The sequence below is a fragment of the Lithobates pipiens genome, unplaced genomic scaffold (assembly GCF_037356315.1).
Source record: "Lithobates pipiens isolate NorthernLeopardFrog02 unplaced genomic scaffold, aLitPip1_a1.2 Scaffold_22, whole genome shotgun sequence".
In the NCBI taxonomy this organism is placed as follows: Eukaryota; Metazoa; Chordata; class Amphibia; order Anura; family Ranidae; genus Lithobates; species Lithobates pipiens.
The window spans coordinates 42,702,844-42,722,267 of NW_027507784.1; the positions used below are offsets into that span (position 1 = coordinate 42,702,844).

The 19,424-nt window shown below is 44.0% G+C and overlaps 2 pseudogenes; both read right to left on the reverse strand.

The window, feature by feature from the left end:
- Positions 1 to 434: 434 nt before the first annotated feature.
- LOC143925666 (uncharacterized) lies at positions 435 to 13,364 on the reverse strand (annotated as a pseudogene).
- Positions 13,365 to 16,229: 2,865 nt separating this feature from the next.
- Positions 16,230 to 19,164, reverse strand: LOC143923688 (E3 ubiquitin/ISG15 ligase TRIM25-like; annotated as a pseudogene).
- Between the last annotated feature and the right edge of the window lie 260 nt (positions 19,165 to 19,424).

Genomic DNA, 19,424 nt, shown 5'->3' on the forward strand with positions numbered 1-19,424 from the left:
ACCTGTATCTAGGGTGTAACATGTTGCTAAGCAACCGCCCCCACACAAACAGCTTGCCGAGGGTCACTTTCCTCATAGCAGCTGTAGCTTTTGAAATTAGCACGGCTATGCTAAGTTCTGCTCACATCCACATTTATTTACAGAGATCTAACAGACTTGTAGTTCTCAATAGAATTTGAGTGAGGTGATCAGCGCACTCGTGGTTTATTGATACTTCCTCCAGCTTTCAACTTAAAAATCTATATGGGCAGAGAGCTGGAGGAAGTTTGATGAAGCCTGACATTGAACCTGCAATCCATCGATCGTGGGTATAATGCTTTGCAGACTCCTGTAGGATAAAAAAAAAAGGGAAAAGCATCAGATATTTTTTTCCCCATGAAAAAAAAACAAAAAAAAAAACATTTATATATTTATATACATATATTTTAACAAACTCAACTTGATGTTGAAAATTTCACCCTAAGATTTTTAGAAAAAACAAAAACAAAAATTCAAAATTCTGAAAATATGTTTAATATATAAAATAAACAGCCCACACATCAATAAACAGGCTTGCTTTGCCACCTTTGAAAGATCTGCAGGTGGAGGGCACGTGGGAATGGGCCCTCCATGTGCGAATGAAAACCTCTTGGATACAAACTGTGAGAGTTCTTTGTCAGAGAGTTCAGACCGTGGTGTAAAAACAGGATTTTTACTGCTGGCTTCTGATGTTGAGGTCACACTTGGTGGACGGCTTACTGACACACCTGATGCTTTCCCAAATAATGAGGTAGTGGCAGAGCTTGCAGCACCTGCTCTGAATAAATCAGACACAGCATTTGTTTTTGACTCAAATCCTGATGTTACTGTATTAGCAGCAGGACCTCCAAAGCCAGAAGTACTTGGACCACCTCCAAAGACTGATGTGGCACTTTGCCCAAAACCAGAAGACACCGTTGTTGCCCCAAAGATTGATGTGGCACTTTGCCCAAAACCAGAAGCCGCTGTTGTCCTCCCAAAGCCTGATGTGGCACTTTGTCCAAAACCAGAAGCCGCTGTTTTCCCCCCAAAGCCTGATGTGGTACTCTGCCCAAAACCAGAAGCCGCTGTTGTCCCCCCAAAGCCTGATGTGGTACTCTGCCCAAAACCAGAAGCCGCTGTTGTCCTCCCAAAGCCTGATGTGGTACTTTGCCCAAAACCAGAACCCGCTGTTGTCCCCCCAAAGCCTGATGTGGTACTTTGCCCAAAACCAGAAGCCGATGTAGTCCCTCCAAAGGCACCTGTGACGGGAGAAGATGTACTTGCAGGCAGAGCAGTTGCGGCTGCCCCAAACCCAGAAAAAGCATATGCTCCAGCACCTGAGGTGGTGGTGGGTGCAAAGGAAAATGTAGAAGCTGTTATTCTGAGCCTTGCAATAAAGGACATCTACGAGGTAGCATTCGTCCTAATGTATATTTACTTCAGAATACGCACAGGATCACACCTTCCAAGGGGTTGTGATGATGAATACAATTTGTTACAGCTTTTTATAAGAAAATGATAACATGACAGTGTATGGCGGGCACAAGCCCAAGTTACAAAATACGCAATACATTCCAACATAATTGGTCCCATATTACATACGGTCATACTGGCCAAAACACAATAACAAGATAAAGGTCAGTTTTGACAGGATAGTGATTAATTATGGCAAGGGTAAATTATATTCTAAACAGGGACTTTCCATAAAAAACATTTCACATCATTTCTGGGAATAATATCCTTTATCATCTTACTGGCAGGACATCTCATGTCAACCAGAGAGCAAGATACACAAAAACACCATATGTGTTGCAAGATTGAGAAATACCGAAAGAATTAAACATTTTAGAAAGAATTACATTCTTATATTGAAGGGGAACTCTGAGTAGTATACAGATATGTATTGCATATATCTTCACAAAGCCAAAACTGCTTTTGTGTTGTTGAAGCCAGATGATGCTCCATGAGAAGCGGTCGTTCCTGCAAAAGTAAATGAAGCTGCGGATCCCATCACTGCATTGCTAAAATTGATTGCTGGTTTGTTGGCAAATCCTGAAGCAGTGGGAAAATTGGAAATAGGCCCTGCACTAGGTGCCTGAGAATCCAGGCTGGAAGCTGAAACTACTGGCAGACTGAGGTGCACTGCTGGCGGAGGAGCCTGCAAAATAAGAGATTACTGTTAAATCAGTGTGAGGCAGTAAAACCGTGGATCAGCTGCCTGCTCTTTGTGCCCCCTGAATGCACATCTGAATGAGCTCTTAGAAAACATTCATAAAGACAGGCTATCATGGATTACTATGCTATAAACCGCTTTTTTATTTTTATTTTTTTTAGCAACTTTTTTTTTTAATTGAACACTGACTATTGCACATGTTCAGCATAGATGCCTGGAATCTGTAAGAAGTCCCATTTGGCAGGACAATGTAGCTCCAACACATGTGTAGAAGTTACATTATCAGTGCCTGCCCACTTGCTGAAGAAGAAGATGTTGGTCCAGTAGAATAATTCCAAGAGCATGGCAGTCACTGCAACAGAGTGGCAATGGGAAGCCCGGAATGGTCATTGCTGGAAGAGGATAAACTTGGGAGGTAAATGGGCCATAATGTGTAAGATGCTGTGTATGCATACACATAGTCACAAGTGCTTCCAACTCCAGCCAAAATCTTTTTTGATAGAGTGTAGCAGGGTTAGAAAGCTTAAAGTGATACTAAAGTCAGTTTTTTTTTTTTTTTAATATCAAACATGTTATACTTACCTGCTCTGTGCAGTGGTTTTGCACTTGGCAGCCCAGATCCTCCTCTTCTTGGATCCCTCTTCCTGGCCCCTCCTTCCTGTTGAGCGCCCCCCACAGCAAGCTGCTTGCTAAAGGGGCACTGGAGCCGAGTCACAGCTCCGTGTGTCCATTCAGACATGGAGCTGTGGTTCAGCCCCCCGCCTGATTGGCTAATTGACTTTGACTGACAGCAGCGGAAGTTAATAGCACCACTCCTGTGTCTCTGCCAATCAGGAGAGTCCCAGAAAGCCAAGGCACTCATGCACATAACTTGATAGAGAAACAAAAACAGGCAAACATCTTGTCTTCAGCAAGCAAAAACTATCAAGTCCTGGTGCAAAAACAGTCCACACACCTCCAGTCCCACTCATTTTCAAGTTTCCAGCTGCCTAAGGGCTCTTTCACACAGGCGTTGAAATTAGGTGGTTGTGTTGTGTTTTATTGCTTCCCAAGCACCTATTAATTCCACACTGAATTGTTACAATAGGGAGCGGAGGAACGTGTTCACACTGCAGCATTAGCATTGCTGCGAGGCAAAAATAATGCTGCTTGCAGAGTTTGGTAGCCATTGACACTTTGCAAAGGTCTCCATTCACTTCTTCCCTTCACGACAACCGCACCTTAAACACACGTCTATGGCATTTACAGTGTGGTTGAAAAGGGTCAAAAGTGGTAAGTTCCCATACTGACCTTAAAAAAAAAATACGACACACAGGGCATCTGAGAACTGTTTAGCAAGCGTGTCTGGGCCACAAGCTAGTCCACATTGCTCTCTCAGCTGTGTTCTGCTCTCTCCCTCACAGACAGGTGCCATCTGTTTCTTCTTCCTTTTCTGGACTTGGTCTCCATAATCAAGGTTTGAAGATTTTTCCCTCCTAAAACCTTTGAAAGTCACTAATGTGGACTTACCAATCCAGAATATACTAAAAAAAAGGAAGTCCTCTCTTCTCCAGCCAGACTACCCCAGATCCCCTCACCCTGCATGATTGCCAACCCCTGAGTACTCAACAATGTCTTCAAACTGTCCCCCTTAAAAAGGGACCACAACCCAAATAGTGAGGAAATATACCTGCTGTCCAGGACCCATCCCTGTCATTCTGTGCAACATTTAAAAGGTTTGTTTGTTTAGTTAAGGGCCAGAGATTAGCTTGCATTTAAGGACATATTAGTAAATTTGACTGAAATATTTTGCACTGAAGGGCCAATTGTACAGTGCAATAGTCAATTTTTCAGGGGTTTAAAATGTCAAAAAAGTTAATTTGAACAGGATGTTTCTGCATCTACAACACAATGGCTGTTTACTGAAGCTAAATCTAAAATAGAATTAAAACTATGTAAACAATGGTGCCATATGGGGTGTCCCCAAGTAAAGCTGATCATTTTTTATCCACCTGATACAGTAATCATGTCTGTGCTGGCCTACTGATGTTCCCTTTATCGCATCGGTAATCAGTGTGAGCAGTATCCACATACGAAAATGTATGACTTGCATAACTTTAATGGAAACTCACTTGCAGTGGGAAAGGAAGAGTTTTGTTGTCCTCGAAACATGGAAGCTGAGCTAATGGCAGGCTTGGTTAGCTCTTTGACCTGAGGAACAATAGACCAAGAATTAAAAAATTTTTTTAAAAAAATGCACGACTGCAAATGTATTCTTTACAAATATTGCTTTAAAACTTAGTTGTTCAAGGCCTAGTCTAAGGTTCATTTACACTGGCAAAAAATATGCAAAAAATATTATTCCAGTTCAAACACACCGTGGTTTTTTTTTTTGAAAAAAAGTGTTTTGAGTCTGCATAAAGAGTGACATAAAAACACTTGTAAAATCATATAGATACACACACTTTTAACACACAAACATGTGTAACACTACAAAAAAAATAAAAATACTGGATGTTTTTGCAGCAGCCGTTTTTGGCTTCAGACGTTTTTTTCTACAGTCAAACTCTCCAGCATTTTATCCTATGTGTCCATGCACGCATAGGCTGTTATCAACTGTTTTTGGCTGTAAAAAAACCCCCACAACTAGTGGGTTCTGAGAGGCAGCTTTCAGCTGTAAAAACGTTCTAACGTTAAAAAAAAAAAACACAGAAAAAAAGCTCCCCAGCGTTTAACGTTTTTGATCCATTAAATTTTTTTTTTTTTTAAACGCTAATGCTGAAGAACGCTAAAAAATGCTATTGCAAAAACTTATAAAAATGCCAATAGCTTTGCAGTGAGTTTTTCAAAGGTTATTATAACGTCCAGTCTGCACGAGGCCTTATGCTGCGTACACACGGGCGGACTGTATGGCGTACTAAGTATTTCGGATTTTTCGAAATTCTGTCCGTCGTACTTTGGTTTCAGCGGACAATCCGCTCGTCAGTATGCTAGTTCGACGGACTAAGAATGGCGCATGCCCAGAAAGGATTTACACGGCGGAAGGGTGCTTTGCTGTGTATTGGACTTCCTATTTCTAGTCCCGTCGTACGTGCTGTACACGTCATCGTGCAAGCTTTCGACTGACTGTTTGGGTATTCGTGTGTGGTCAAGTCCGTTCAGTGGAAAGTACGACGGACTGTCCGTCGGATTGTATGACGAACTAAGTACGCCATACAGTCCGCTCGTGTGTACGCGGCATAAGTCTAAAGCTTACCCTCACAGTACTCGGTTTTCCTTAGTCTTCTGAGCTAAAGGACACCCAGTGTATATCTGTCGTCTCATCCAGAACATGCGAACAGACCAAAAATTTGTGCGAACTTTTGAACCCCGTTAAAGTCTATGGGACTTGAGCGTGAGAAATCAAAAGTGCAAAGACTAATATGCAAGTTATTGTCCTAAAAAGGGTTTGGGGACCGGGGTCCTGCCCCAGGGGACATGTATCAATGCAAAAAAAGTTTTAAAAACGTACGTTATTTTCGGGAGCACTGATTTTAATGACGCTTAAAGTGAACAAAAAAAATGAAATATTCCTATAAATATGGTACCTGGGGGGTGTCTATAGTATGCCTGTCAAGTGGCACGTGCTTCCCGTGCTTAGAACAGTCCCTGCACAAAATGACATTTCTAATTGAATAAAAGTAATTTAAAACTGCTTGCGGCTGTAATGTAATGTCTGGTCCTGGCAATATGGATGAAAATTATTGAGAAAAACAGCATGAGTACTCTACTTGCCCATTACCAGCCCCTTTGGGTCTTGTATGGATATTAAGGGGAACTCCGCACCCAAATTAAAAAAGAAAAGGTGTGGGGCCCCCAAGCCCTATATACTCTGAACAGCAGAATACAGGCGGTCCCAAGAAAGACAGGGAATGTAGGTTTTTTCTTAAGTTGAATCTGTTTATAATTTGGAACAGGTACATTTTGTAAGTGTAGCTCCAGCTAAAAAATTTATTTTTAAGCTTTTTGAAAAACATAGGGAAGGGTTATCACCCCTGTAACATTTGTTTTGCTGTCTGTGCCCCTGTTCAGAAGATTTCACCTCACGTTCTGTCCCAATGACAATTGGATTTTGAAAATTTGGGATTTTTAGGGAAACAAGGATTGGTGATAAAACATCAGTGGGGAAGACATGTTTTTCCCATCTTAACTCTTACAGGAGAGAATTTCCCTTCCTAGGGGTAGATTTCCTTTTACTTCTTGTTGTCTCTCTCCGTTTGTAAGTAGGAGTCGTTTGTAAGTCGGATGTTTGAAAGTAGGGGCCTGCCCTATATACGCTGCAGAAATTTGGGCCTTAGGTGTTGGTGGTACCAGAGCACTGTAAGCCCTCACAGTTACTCTTTGTGGGTGCTGGAATGCCCTGCTTTGAAATATTATATCAAGAATTGTAATTACATGCCCCTGTTGAACAGGGTCAGAAAAATTGGGCCTTTGGTGGTGGTGTGGTGGTGTTGCCACAACACTGTAAGCCCTCACAGTTACTCTTGGCGGGTGCAGGAATGGGCCCTACTGTGAAATATTGGATCAAAAATTGTAATTACACACCCCTGTTATACAGGGGCAGAAAAATGTAGCCACTGGTGGTGGTGCCCAGAACCAAAAATGTTCTTATTTGCGATCAACATGAACATTGAGGAGGAATAGGATAGTCACTCAGCATCAGCATAGGCAGTCTTGAAGGGATCTCATGCATAAAAAAGTTATTCAGTTACATCAGCATCAGGTACTTGGTAGCTGGTGATCCAAGACTGATTCATTTTTATGAAGGAGAACCGATCAACCGAGTCAGTGAACAGGTTCACTCTGTGATCAGTTACAAAGCCTCCAGCAGCATTGAATGTGCGTTCCGAAAGAACATTGGATGCAGGACAGGCCAGTAGCTCAATTGCATACTGTGCAAGCTTTGGCCAATGATCCATCCTCAAGACCCAGTAATCCATAGGATTTTCGATTGGAAAGGTCTGATCTTGGCCCTAGGTATTCCTGCACCATGTAAATCAGACGCTGGCGATGGTTGCTGGAACGGATCCGACCTTGGGGCTGCGGATTAAAAAAAATTCTGAATGCATCTGTTAGACGGCCACCTTCTCCACCGCTCCATCTGTGACTGACCGAAGCCTCAGCAACACGTTGTCCAGGACCAGGAATTTGTAACCTCCCAGGCTCTGGAAACGCATTGCATAAACCTTTCTGCAAGGCCTCCCGAAGGTGTTTCGTCCTCTGCTCACTCTGCGACAGCTGGATAAGTTCCGCAACCTTACCCTTGTAACGTGATCAAGGAGGGTTGCCCGCCGGTAATGATCACTCTCCTTAATACCACGAATCCGAGGGTCCTTTCGTAGGCTTTGCAGGATCAGGGAGGCCATGCAGCGTAGGTTTGCTGAGGCATTCAGTCCGGGGTTCTCTGGGTCACTAAGGACGACATGATCCGCAGCTACCTCTTCCCAGCCACGTACAAGTACATGGGTTTCTGGGGACTGTAAACGATCCCTTGAAGACTGCTTTTGATGCTGAGTGCTAGGCTCCACCTCCATGCTGACACAATCCTCCTCCTCCTCTGTGATCGGTGGGGCCTGACGGAACACTGTCTGGATAAAGGGGGCCTTGAGAGGTAAGGAAGTCCTCCTCTTCCTCCCTCCGTTCTGCCTCAAGTGCCCTGTCCATTATTCCACGCAGTGTGTGCTCCAACAGGTAGACAAGAGGGACAGTATCACTGATGCATGGACTGTCACTGCTCACCATCCTTGTGACCTCCTCAAATGGTGACAGGACAGTGCATGCATCCTTGACCATGAGCCACTGGCGTGGTGAAAAAAAGCCAAGCTCCCCTGACCCTGTCCTGGTGCCATAGTCGCACAGGTACTCATTGATGGCCCTCTGCTGCGTGTGCAGCTGCTGCAGCATGGCCAATGTTGAGTTCCATCTGGTGGGCATGTCACAGATTAGGCGGTTCTTGGGCAGGTTATATTCCTTTTTGGAGGTCAGCCAGCCGAGCACTGGCATTATATGACCGGCGGAAATGCACAGAGACTTTCCTGGCCTGCCTCAGGAGATCCTGTAAGCCCGGGTACCTACACTAGAAATGCAGGTTGTGAGCCAAACAGGAAACATGGGTGAAGTGTCCCTGTCGGAGGGCAGAGAGGAGGTTGATGCCATTGTCGCAAACCACCATTCCTGGCTGACGCTGGCATGGCGTCAACCACCTCTGAGCCGGCCCCTTCAGAGCTCACAGAATCTTTGCCCCAGTGTGGCTCCTGTCCACTAAGCAGACCAGCTCAAGCACCGCATGGCATCTTTTTGCCTGTATGCTTGCGTAGCCCCTTGAACGCCTACACCGCTGGTTCCGAGGACAAATCTATAGAGGAAGAGGCCATGGAGGAAGAAGAAGAGGAGGGGGTGGAGGAGAGAGGTGTGTCAGAATCACCATTTGTAGCATTTTGGAGGAGTGGTGGCGGAACAAGCTACAACAATACTGCACCCTGTCCTGCATCCTTCCCAGCTGCCAGCAGAGTCACCCAGTGCGCCATGAAAGATAGGCAACGTCCCTGTCCATGCCTGCTGGACCATAAGTCAGCAGTAATATGCACCTTACCACTGACCGCCCTGTCCAGCAAGGCCAAGACATTTCCTTTCACATGCGGGTAGAGAGCCGGAATTGCCTTCCGTGAAAAAAATTGGCGTTTGGGAACCTGCCACTGAGGTACCACACATTCCACAAATTCACGAAAGGGGGCAGAGTCTACCAGCTGAAAAGGCAGCAGTTGGAGTACTAGCAATTTAGCCAAGCTAGCATTCAGCCGCTGGGCATGTGGATGGCTGGGACTGAATTTATTTTGCCGGTTTATCAACTGGGGTAGGGAAATAGCAGGTTGCCTGCAAAAGTACTTGACACACCTAATTCTACACTTTCATTCCTCTCAGTGCAGGTTTCTGAGAAAACTGAAGGTCTAGTGGGGTTGGAGATCCCAGCTGATGAGGAGCAAGGAGAGGTTTGCCTTGTTCTTTGGTGTGGGTCTTTTAAGTACGCTTGCCAACGGACTGCATGGGAGTTCGACATATGTCTGGTCAAGCATGTGGTGCCCAAGCGGCTGCTGTTTTGGCCACGCTTGGTACGTTCAGACATATGTTGCAAACAGCAATGGTGTGATCTGCTGCACACGTCTCAAAAAAGGCCCACACCAAAGAACTTTTGGAAAAACGCTCAGAATCAGCAGTGCCCTGCACATGCGGAGCTCTGCGGTGTGATGCAGTCAGTTGGCTGCCCTTAAGCTGGCCCCTGGAGGGCATCCTGCCTCGTTGGAGATGTGCCTCCCCTCCTTTCTCCTATCAAGCACCCAGGTAGAGTCAGTGACCTCATCATTCCCTCCCTCCTTGTCACTGGAGCAAACCTGGCAGTATGCTGCAGCTGGGGGAACATGACTGCCAGTTTGTTGTCCTTCTTGGGCACCCTCTCTCTCTAGGCTTACGTTACTCCCTTCCTCAATCTGGGTACCATCATCGGAGCCTTCAAAACACTGCGCATCCTCCTGCAGCATGTACCCAACACTGTGGTCGAACAGTTTGGGGGACTCCTCAGGGCATGACAGTGGGGTTGGGAAGGAGTGACTGATGACATTGAGCCGATGGAAGAGGCCGCTTTGGCAGCTGCATGGCAGCCAAAGTACTCTGATCCTGGCTGACAGAGGATGAGGAGGCCAGCTGCCGGAAAAAAGGACAAGCGTACCCCACGGCCACATGCTGAGGATGCACCGTGTCCACGACCAGCAATGTTGGCAGTAGACACAGAGCCTGCTTGCCCTCTTTTAGTGGCCTGTGAGTGCCTGCCTCTCCTTTTTGGCCTTCCAGACATACTGCATTTGATGTATTTGAATAGCTACACCAGGAATGGCCTGCAGTGAGATGTAGCTGCACAAAGCTGAGATGTGTATATATATATATATATATTGACTATACTGCAGCTAACTGAATCAACTGCCTGCCTGTAGTATATTAGGAACAGAACAACAGGAAAGATCTGCGGTGAGATCTAGCTGCACAGGATACAGTACTCAATATATACTGTAGCTAACTGAATTAACTACCTGCCGGTAGTATATTAGGAAGAGAACAGGAACGGTCAGCAGTGAGATCTAGCTGCACAGGATACAGTACTCAATATACGGCAGCTAACTAAATCAACTGCCTGCCTGTAGTATATTAGGAAGAGAACAACAGGAACGGTCTGCAGTGAGATCTAGCTTCACAGGAAACAGTACTCAATATACTGCAGCTAACTGAATCAACTGCCTGCCTGTAGTATATTAGGAACAGAACAACAGGAATGGTCTGCAGTGAGATCTAGCTGCACAGGATACAGTACTCATATACTGCAGCTAACTGAATCAACTGCCTGCCTGTAGTATATTAGGAAGTGAACAGGAACGGTCTCCAGTGAGATCTAGTTGCACATGATACAGTACTCAATATATACTGCAGCTAAATGATTCAACTGCCTGCCTTTAGTATATTAGGAAGAGAACGACAGGAATAGTCTGCAGTGTGATCTAGCTGCACAGGATACCATACTGAATATACTGCAGCTAACTGAATCAACTGCCTGCCTGTAGTATATTAGGAACAGAACAACAGGAACGGTCTGCAGTGAGATCTAGCTGCACAGGATACAGTACTCAATATATACTGCAGCTAACTGAATCAACTGCCTGCCTGTAGAATATTAGGAAGAGAATAACAGGAAAGGTCTGCAGTGAGATCGTGAGATCTAGCTGCACAGGATACAGTACTGAATATACTGCAGCTAACTGAATCAGCTGCCTGCCTGTAGTATATTAGGAACAGAACAAAAGGAACAGCCTGCAGTGAGATCTAGTTAAACTGGATACAGTATACTGAATATACTGCAGCTAAATTAATAAACTGCCTGCCTGCATGTAGTATATTAGAAGCAGTACACCAGGAACCCTCTCCAGCTAGCTAAACTGTATACAGTATATATATATTTATATTAAATAAATATATATATATATATATATATATATATATAGTGACATTGGGGTGTTTAGCTCAAGTGGTTAGATGCATTTTCAGTCCACATCAGGCAGGCATTTATAGTTAAAGGGCCTGGTAGCCCACGTTTATTAAAGGAAAAACAAAACAATAGTCCATCCAGGAATCCCGCGCAGAGGTTTAACTTCATTCAGCACACAAATAAAAACATACCAAGCCACCTGGCTCTCAATTGTCAGCAGTTCCTCTGCTTGCTCCCAACAGACTTATCAATTCTTTCCAGCCCCCTGGACTCATTGGCTTCCGTAGTCTTCACGCCTCTCAAGGCAGGCCAGCCTTTCCCAGTCCCTTACACGGACTACAGTCTCCCACAGGGCAGACCACTCTCCAACACAGGTTTGTCTTCAACCAGCAGCAACAAGCTGCTCACACTTCCCCATCCTCCTAACAGCCCCTCGTTATATGGGCTGTGTGCAGCTGGGCACCCTGCTCGCTATCCTCAAGACACGGATACAGGGTTGGAGATCCCGTCCCACCCATGACTCTCAGGGATCTCCAAACTACAGAATCCCATCTGGAGCTAGCAAAACCTGGAGAAAACTGACAGAGCAGTTTTCTCCATTTAAACTCTACACTCTGTAGTTCTGCAGTCCGCAGATATGCAAACTCTGTGTCTCCTTTACCTCTAATTTCATAGGGACAGAGCCTCGCTCTGTCACAATATATATATATATATATATATATATATATATATATATATATATATATATATACACATACATAGCCTGGAATATATATATATATATATATATATATATATATATATACACACTAAATATACTGACGCTAACTGAATCAACTGCCTGCTCAATCTAGCTAACTGAATAGCCTGTCTGCTCAATCTATCTAAATTAAATTAAATGACACTCTCTCTTTCAATGCCGGAACACACGGCCGACATGCAGGCGGCCTTATATAGTGTAGGGCGTGTACTTAATCTCCTGAGCCAAAACTGGCCAAAGGCACCCTGTCTTTGTCCAATTATGGTTCTGTTTGCTTACAGCACTGTGATTGGCCAAAGCATGTGGGTCATAGTGCATGCTTGGCCAATTGTCAGCCAGCAAACCACTGCGACGATGCAGTGCATTATGGCCCATGACGTGCAGCTCAAATTTGGTGCGAACGGACCATAATATTCAATCTTCCAACGATCAAACAGCCGATGTTCGAGTCAAACTCATGTTCGACTCGAACTCGAAGCTCATCCCTAGTGGGGAGCACTGCCGGGCAAGTCATTCAGGAGGGATTCATGCCACGGTCAGTGAGTGAGAAGCTCTGAGAGAGAGCTGGGGCACCTGATGTAAGGACGGACTCCACTGGGGACACCTGATGGCATCTGGTGGCAGGCGACGTGGCTAGTGACACACTCGGGGCTCCCACTGATTCTGCATTATGGTAAGTTGAATGATTTCATTTTATATTACAATGTAATAATAGAAATAATGTGCTTCAATCATCCTGACACCATAACAACCATGGCGCCGGGATGATTGAAGTGCTAATACCAGGTGTTTGGAATATCTTTATCTGCTGGTTGCTAAACTTTCTAGAATACACATATTTCTATTGTTGTATAGGATCTGGGCCTGTTGTCCCTTCATCCCGCCCTTCTCAGATCCTCAGAGAGTTCTTTGCCATGAGGTGCCATGTTGAACGAGAGCTATTATGGGGCTTCTGTTGTCCTTTGTCTACTCTGTACCCACCTACACAAAGAAGCCACGACTGACAGATCAGCACAGGATCCGGTCGGAGCGGGTCAGATTGGCTTCCAAAAACATACGTATACACGATTTTTCTTTACAGGGATGAAGAGTTTGTGTTAGATTCTTGGTGTCTATAGATGCAGAAATTTTAGATTTTGCATGGTCCAGTTTAATGGCTGTGTGTTGAGTTATTTTGAGCGGACAACAAATTTATACAAGCTGTACACTCACTACTTTACATTGTAGCAAAGTGTAATTTCTTCAGTGTTGTCACATGAAAAGATAGAATAAAATATTTACAAAAATGTGAGGGGTGTACTCACTTTTGTGAGATTCTGTACATTCCACATTAATAAGTTAATTTAGTACCAAAATTAGCGTGTGCTGTAAATTACCTCCAGCATTGTTCCTGTTTCCTCTTGCTGGAGGCTGCCATTTTGCTGAAGCCCAGAGCCCCAGCTGTAAATCATAAAGCAGAGCTAAACCCATCGATTTACCAGTTTCAAGAAACATTTTGTTTTGATTTTTTCCTCAACCAAACTGTCAAACAATCAAATGGCTGGTATCATAACTGATCACATGTGCAGCACTATGGCAATTGCAGTTTAAACAGAAGCAGTGTCCTTAGCTGTAAAGGATAGGAGGGTTTTCTGTGTTAAGGCTGTCAGCAGATCGGCCTCTACAAACTCAGCAGTGCCTGAAAATGTACTGAACATGTGCAGAGCAGGGTGAGACAGCATATTACTGGATTTTAATCGGTATAGGCACTTATTATTTAATGTTTTAAATAGCTATACCTCCAAAGGGGTCCAGCCTGAAATGATCTAGCAGGACTTAATTTTCTGATTGAAGTTCCACTTTAAAGTGGGGTAACCCCAAAAAAAGAAAAATTTAAAGTCAGCAGCTACAAATACTGCAGCTGCTGGCTTTTAATAATCGGACAATTACCTGCCCCAGGGTCCAGCGATGCGGGGGAACGAAGCCCCCCCTCATTCCCTGCTCCGCTCGCGGCGCCGACATGCGACTGTGGACACCCGGCTGTGGCTTCACATCCGGGCACCCACTGCGCATTCGCGAGCGGCGCAGGGCGCCGTGATACGCCGTACAGTCACCTGGGACACGTGACAGGTCCCAGGTGAATGTGCGGCGCGAGGGGAAGTGATGTCACCAGCCCGGGCAAGGAAGAAGGCAGACTAGGAGGGACCCCCTAGCAACAGGTATTTAGAGGTGAGTAAAAAAATTTTTTTTGCCAATTATTATTTTTATTTTTTTTATTTTAAGCAGCTTTTAATTTTTTGGTGGCAACACCACTTTAAGTATTCAGACCCTTTGCTAAATACTTTGTTGAAGCACTTTTGGCAGCGATTACAGCCTTGTCTTTTTGGGTATGACACTACAAGGCTTGGCACACCTATTTTTGGGCAGTGTCTCCCATTCTTCTTTGCAGGATCTCTCAAGCTCCATCAGGTTGGATGGGGTACATCGGTGTGTAGCCATTTTCAGATCTCTCCAGAGATGTTCAATCGGATTCCAGTCTGGGTTCTGGCTGGGCCACTCAAGGACATTCACAGAGTTGTCCCGTAGCCACTCCTTTGTTGTCTTGGCTGTGTGCTTTGGGTCGTTGTCCTGTTGGAATGTGTACAGAACGCACCCAGGTAGCCATATTGCATTGCATTTTAAAGAAAAAGTGTATATGCTATACCATTTTTTTGTTTGCAATTTCTTTCCCACGAAATTGGTGTTATCCTTTAGGCCCGTTTCACACTAGTGTGATGCTAGAACCCTGCAAATCCAGTGCGGGTACCCGCATTGCACCTGAATTACACAGTGGTTCACACCAAGATCTGCGAACCTCTGTGGATGTCAATGTAAAGTTAACGACACCCCCAGATCGGTTCGCAGATCGCAGTGCGAACTGTGAAAGATGCAGGAATCGCCTCACATAGGTTTGAACACCAATGCGATCCCATTGCAGTGCAGACCACAAAAAGTGCGGACCACAAACAGGGTCTTGCGCCATTTTGATGCGATTTCAGCCATAGTTTGTATGGTTGAAATTGCATCGCATGTGATCTGCACAGCAGCAATGCGGTGCGAATCACATGCGATGTCTGGCATCGCACTAGTGTGAACCGGGCCTTAATCACATAGAAGCTTTAACATGTTAACCACTTCAATACTGGGCACTTTCACCCCTTTCCTGCCCAGGCCAATTTTCATATGCGCAGTCATGAAACGCTGCACCCAAATAAAAATTTTATTTCTTATCTTTTTATTTGAGACAAATAGAGCTTTATTTTGGTGGTATTTAATCACTGCAGGGATTTTATTTTTTGCTAAACAAATGAAAAAAGACCAAAAATTTTCAAAAAAATAATATTTCTCCTTCACTAATGATGAGGCTGCACTGATGAGACTGCACTGATGAGACACTAATATGCAACACTGATGGGCACTGATATGCAGCACTGACAGATATAACAGGTGGGCACTGAAAGGCATTAGTGATGGGGAAAGATCTCCCCGGTGAGGAAAGCCACTTATCGGCTCTCCTCTCCTCACACGTGGTCAATTCGAGGAGAGGAAAGCCGATAGCCGGTATTTCCTATTTACACTGTGATCAGCTGTGACTGGACACAGCTGATCACATGGTAAAGAGCCTACGTCATAGGCTCTTTACCGAGACTGGTGATGCAGTGTGTCTGAGGGACACACAGCACCATGGATTGCCATGCTGTGCTCCCCTGGGGCCACGCACGAGTGGCCTGTTCTGAAGGTGGTCATATGACGTCCAGTCAAAACAATAAAGTCCCCGTCCAGCCCAGGTGGAGGATGCTGTGGTCAGGTTCAACAAGATTTGGGATATGTGGGACAATTCTGATTTTGGTTCCCCCCCAGAATCCTGAATGGGCCGCATGCGGTCCTTGGGTACCACGGGATCCTACCTCTACGTATTCTCATCTCTACTTTTCTGTATACAGTTTATCAACCTATAACCCCTTGGTGTATATATCCCTGTACTTCTATACCGTTATTCAACCACATGTTCACTTGTCTATATGTTAATAATCACAAGTAGACTATTATCTTGATGGACACTTGTACTTGATCTACTTGCAACCGTTACATTTCTGTAAAATATACATCTGCCTTTAATACGCAAAATATTAATACTTTAATAAAAATACAATTAGAAAAAAAAGTCCCCGTCAGGCCGTCATTCTGCTATAGGCCAGACGGGAAGGTGTTCATGTAATTTGAAAAGCTGCTTTCTGTTTGGATATATATATATATTTTTTTTTTAATGTTCGTTTCACATGACAGAGAAGTATTTACATTAATATCCCATTATCATTAATAGTACCAATTTGCAATGTATAACAGAGTTTACAGTTATCTAGATCCCATTGTAAGTTCTGATATATCGGTGAGAACTTACACAGAGCAGTGAGATGTTGGGTGATCACATAGCAAGTACAAGGGCGTTCTGGTAGTTTATTACATTTATTAGCAGCTGTAAACCTAAGATGAATGAGAGATAGATCCCAACAGTCCCTGATGTGGAGGGACTGTCCCTCTATTTGTACCAAGTCCTTAAGTCCTTCTTTCCAGCTCATTTATCCCTCTCTTCCATCTGTTGTATAGACGTCCATAATATAAATGTAATATTTGCATACCAAAAATGTTACTGCACTGAACATTGAATCCATCCTCTTAAAGCAGAGGTCCAGCTGAATTATTATTTTTTTTTAAAGTCAGCAGCTACAAACACTGTAACTGCTGACTTTTAATAAGCACACCTACCTGTCCAGTGGCGGCCGCCCGAAGCCGATACGTCCATTGGATCGGGTCCCAGCACTGCCATTCGAACTAAGGGAAACAGGCAGTGGAGCCTTGCGGCTTCACTGCCCGTTTCCTACTGCACATGTGCGAGTCGTGTGACGCTTTGTGAATGGCTGGCTGTGTTCTGGGACACACACAGTTCCCAGAACACAGCGCGCCACCTTCCCCAGAAGACAATGCGAGGAGGAGAAGAGTGAAGATCACCACGGTGTAGAAAGTGGCAGATTAGGATAATCCGCCTAGCGACAGCCATTTCTGGTAAGTAAAAAAAAATAATAATATTTTTAGGAGCATTTTTTTTTTTTTTTAGGGTGGACCTCCGCTTTAAGTATGACATTTCTCATTTTAAATTCCAGTATCAACAACAAATATCATATGAGGGGAAAAAATAAAAAGTACCTATAACCAGTAATTTTTTACATATTAATTCTGCATTGCCTTTGAGGCAGAGGTTGTGTCTCTTTTCTACATTCTTTGTCCTAAAAGGTGTCCTTCTTTCTGATCCCAGAGCGTTTGAAATATAAGGCTTAGTAGAAAGGAATATGATCATGTATCATTGTCAGTGTTGTCAGGATTTCCTTTGAGTAATCTTGATTTATGTTTTTAATTTAGTACTCCTTGGGTTGCCAGAGCTACTACAATGTCCAAGATGATTTCACCCTCTTTTTTTTTTACATCACAACAAATAATATAATGTAGAAAAAAAAATAAAAAAAAAGATACATTTTGTAAATTATGGTTTGATAGAAAACACCGGAGATATGATCTTTACCCAGGCTCCATTATACAGATAGAAAAAAGCATGGAGGGGTTCGGTGAAGGTGGTGGTGAAGGTGTGGAGGTGTCTGATGGGGTCACTCATCTGGTAGAAGGACAAACGGCCACCTTCATAATCCAAATATAATCCCAATCTCTGCACAGGGGACTCCAGGTTTAATTCCTGTATTTGAGAGTTGTATGCACAAAAATATTTGTTTTCAGTTATGCAGAAACTCCACGATTTGTTATTATATGCAATGGAAGATTCCTTTCCATCTCTCTTTATACTGGGATAGCAAATACCCACATGCCGTGCCCCACAGTCACCGACCTCTACTTCCCAGTAATGTCTCCCATGGGAAAAACTTTCCATACTCATCACCTGAGAGTATTCTGTAAATCTCTGGGGTAATGCTGGTCTAATCTTTTGTGATTCAGAGTGGGATGCTGTTCTCATATCATCAGATAAAGCTACAACATTATGAGCAGTTTTTTCATCCAGGAACAGATTCCTTGTATCCTGTCTATCAAAGTTTATTTTTAATTGCATATTAGTGATAAGATGAGTTATAGATCTGTGCAACACAAGGGAGATCGTAAAATCATCCAGATCATGAACAGTAGAATCCTTCATAATCTAGTCACCCGTGTCCAATTCCTGATCTTGAAGGACTTCATCAGTATCTGATTTCTGATTTTGTAGGACAGTTATTGGGTCGGTCATGTTACACAATTTCTCAATGTGACCAATTTTCTTGGACAGTTCATTCTTCTGTATTTCCAACCGTTTGAGGAGATCATTGACAGACTGTGAGACCTCCTCTACCTGTCTGGAGATCTCACTCAGGACTCTCTGTTCCTGGACCTCCAGCTGTCTCCTGATATCCTCATACAGGGCAGTGACTCTCTTCTTCTCATCATGGGCTTTTTCTTGCGTTTTCCTCTTGTGTTCCTGTAGATTCTGAATTTTCTGCTCAGCTTTTTCTCTTTTTGTAGCCACCTTTTTTAGTACATTTCTGAGTTTCTTCTTCTTTTTCTCCAAAGCCTCTTCTAGAAGTTCCACTTCATGTCCTTTATGTTTCCCCACCAGACAGCAGGACACACATAGACAGACAGCGTCTTCGGAGCAGAAATACTCCAGAATCTTCTTGTGGATGGAGCATTTTTTACTACTGAAGGATGAGGTGGGTTCCACCAACACATGGTCCACTGTCTTGTTGTGGGCTGCCAGGTGTTCAGCACACATAGAAATCTCACACTGTAGACAAGTCTTTACAGCCGCCACAGGTGAATTCAGACAATACTTACAGAGGATCTCACTTTTCTCCTCTTTTTGTTGTGTAGATCTGAAGTTGTCCACAATGTTACACAGCTTCCTGTTCTTCTCCAGAGTAGGACGTTCTACATACTCCTCTCTGCACTCCGGACAGGAATAAACTCTGGACCCCTCCTGTGTATCGAGAGCAGTCACAATACAATCCCGGCAGAAGTTGTGTCCACATCTCAGTGACACCGGCTCCGTATAAAGGTTCAGGCAGATGGAGCAGCTCAGCTCGTCTCCTAGAGCAGCAGACGCCATTCTGTGAACAAGGAAGAAGAAAACGAAACTAAAAATCTGTTTTCATAAAAAGGTGGAGGCTTCACATGTTAACCCTACAGAGGGCAGAAGCAACCCAAAGCAAGTGATTTTTTACATATTGTGTGTTATTGAGGATTCTAAAGGAGAACTCCAGATAAAACATGGCACCCAAAAATAAATTTATAGAGGAAAAGCCACATATCTATAACTCCTTAGTCTTCAATCGTGTAGAGGAGAAATATTTTACATTACTTTTTTTAGACGCTGTGATAATAAAACAACA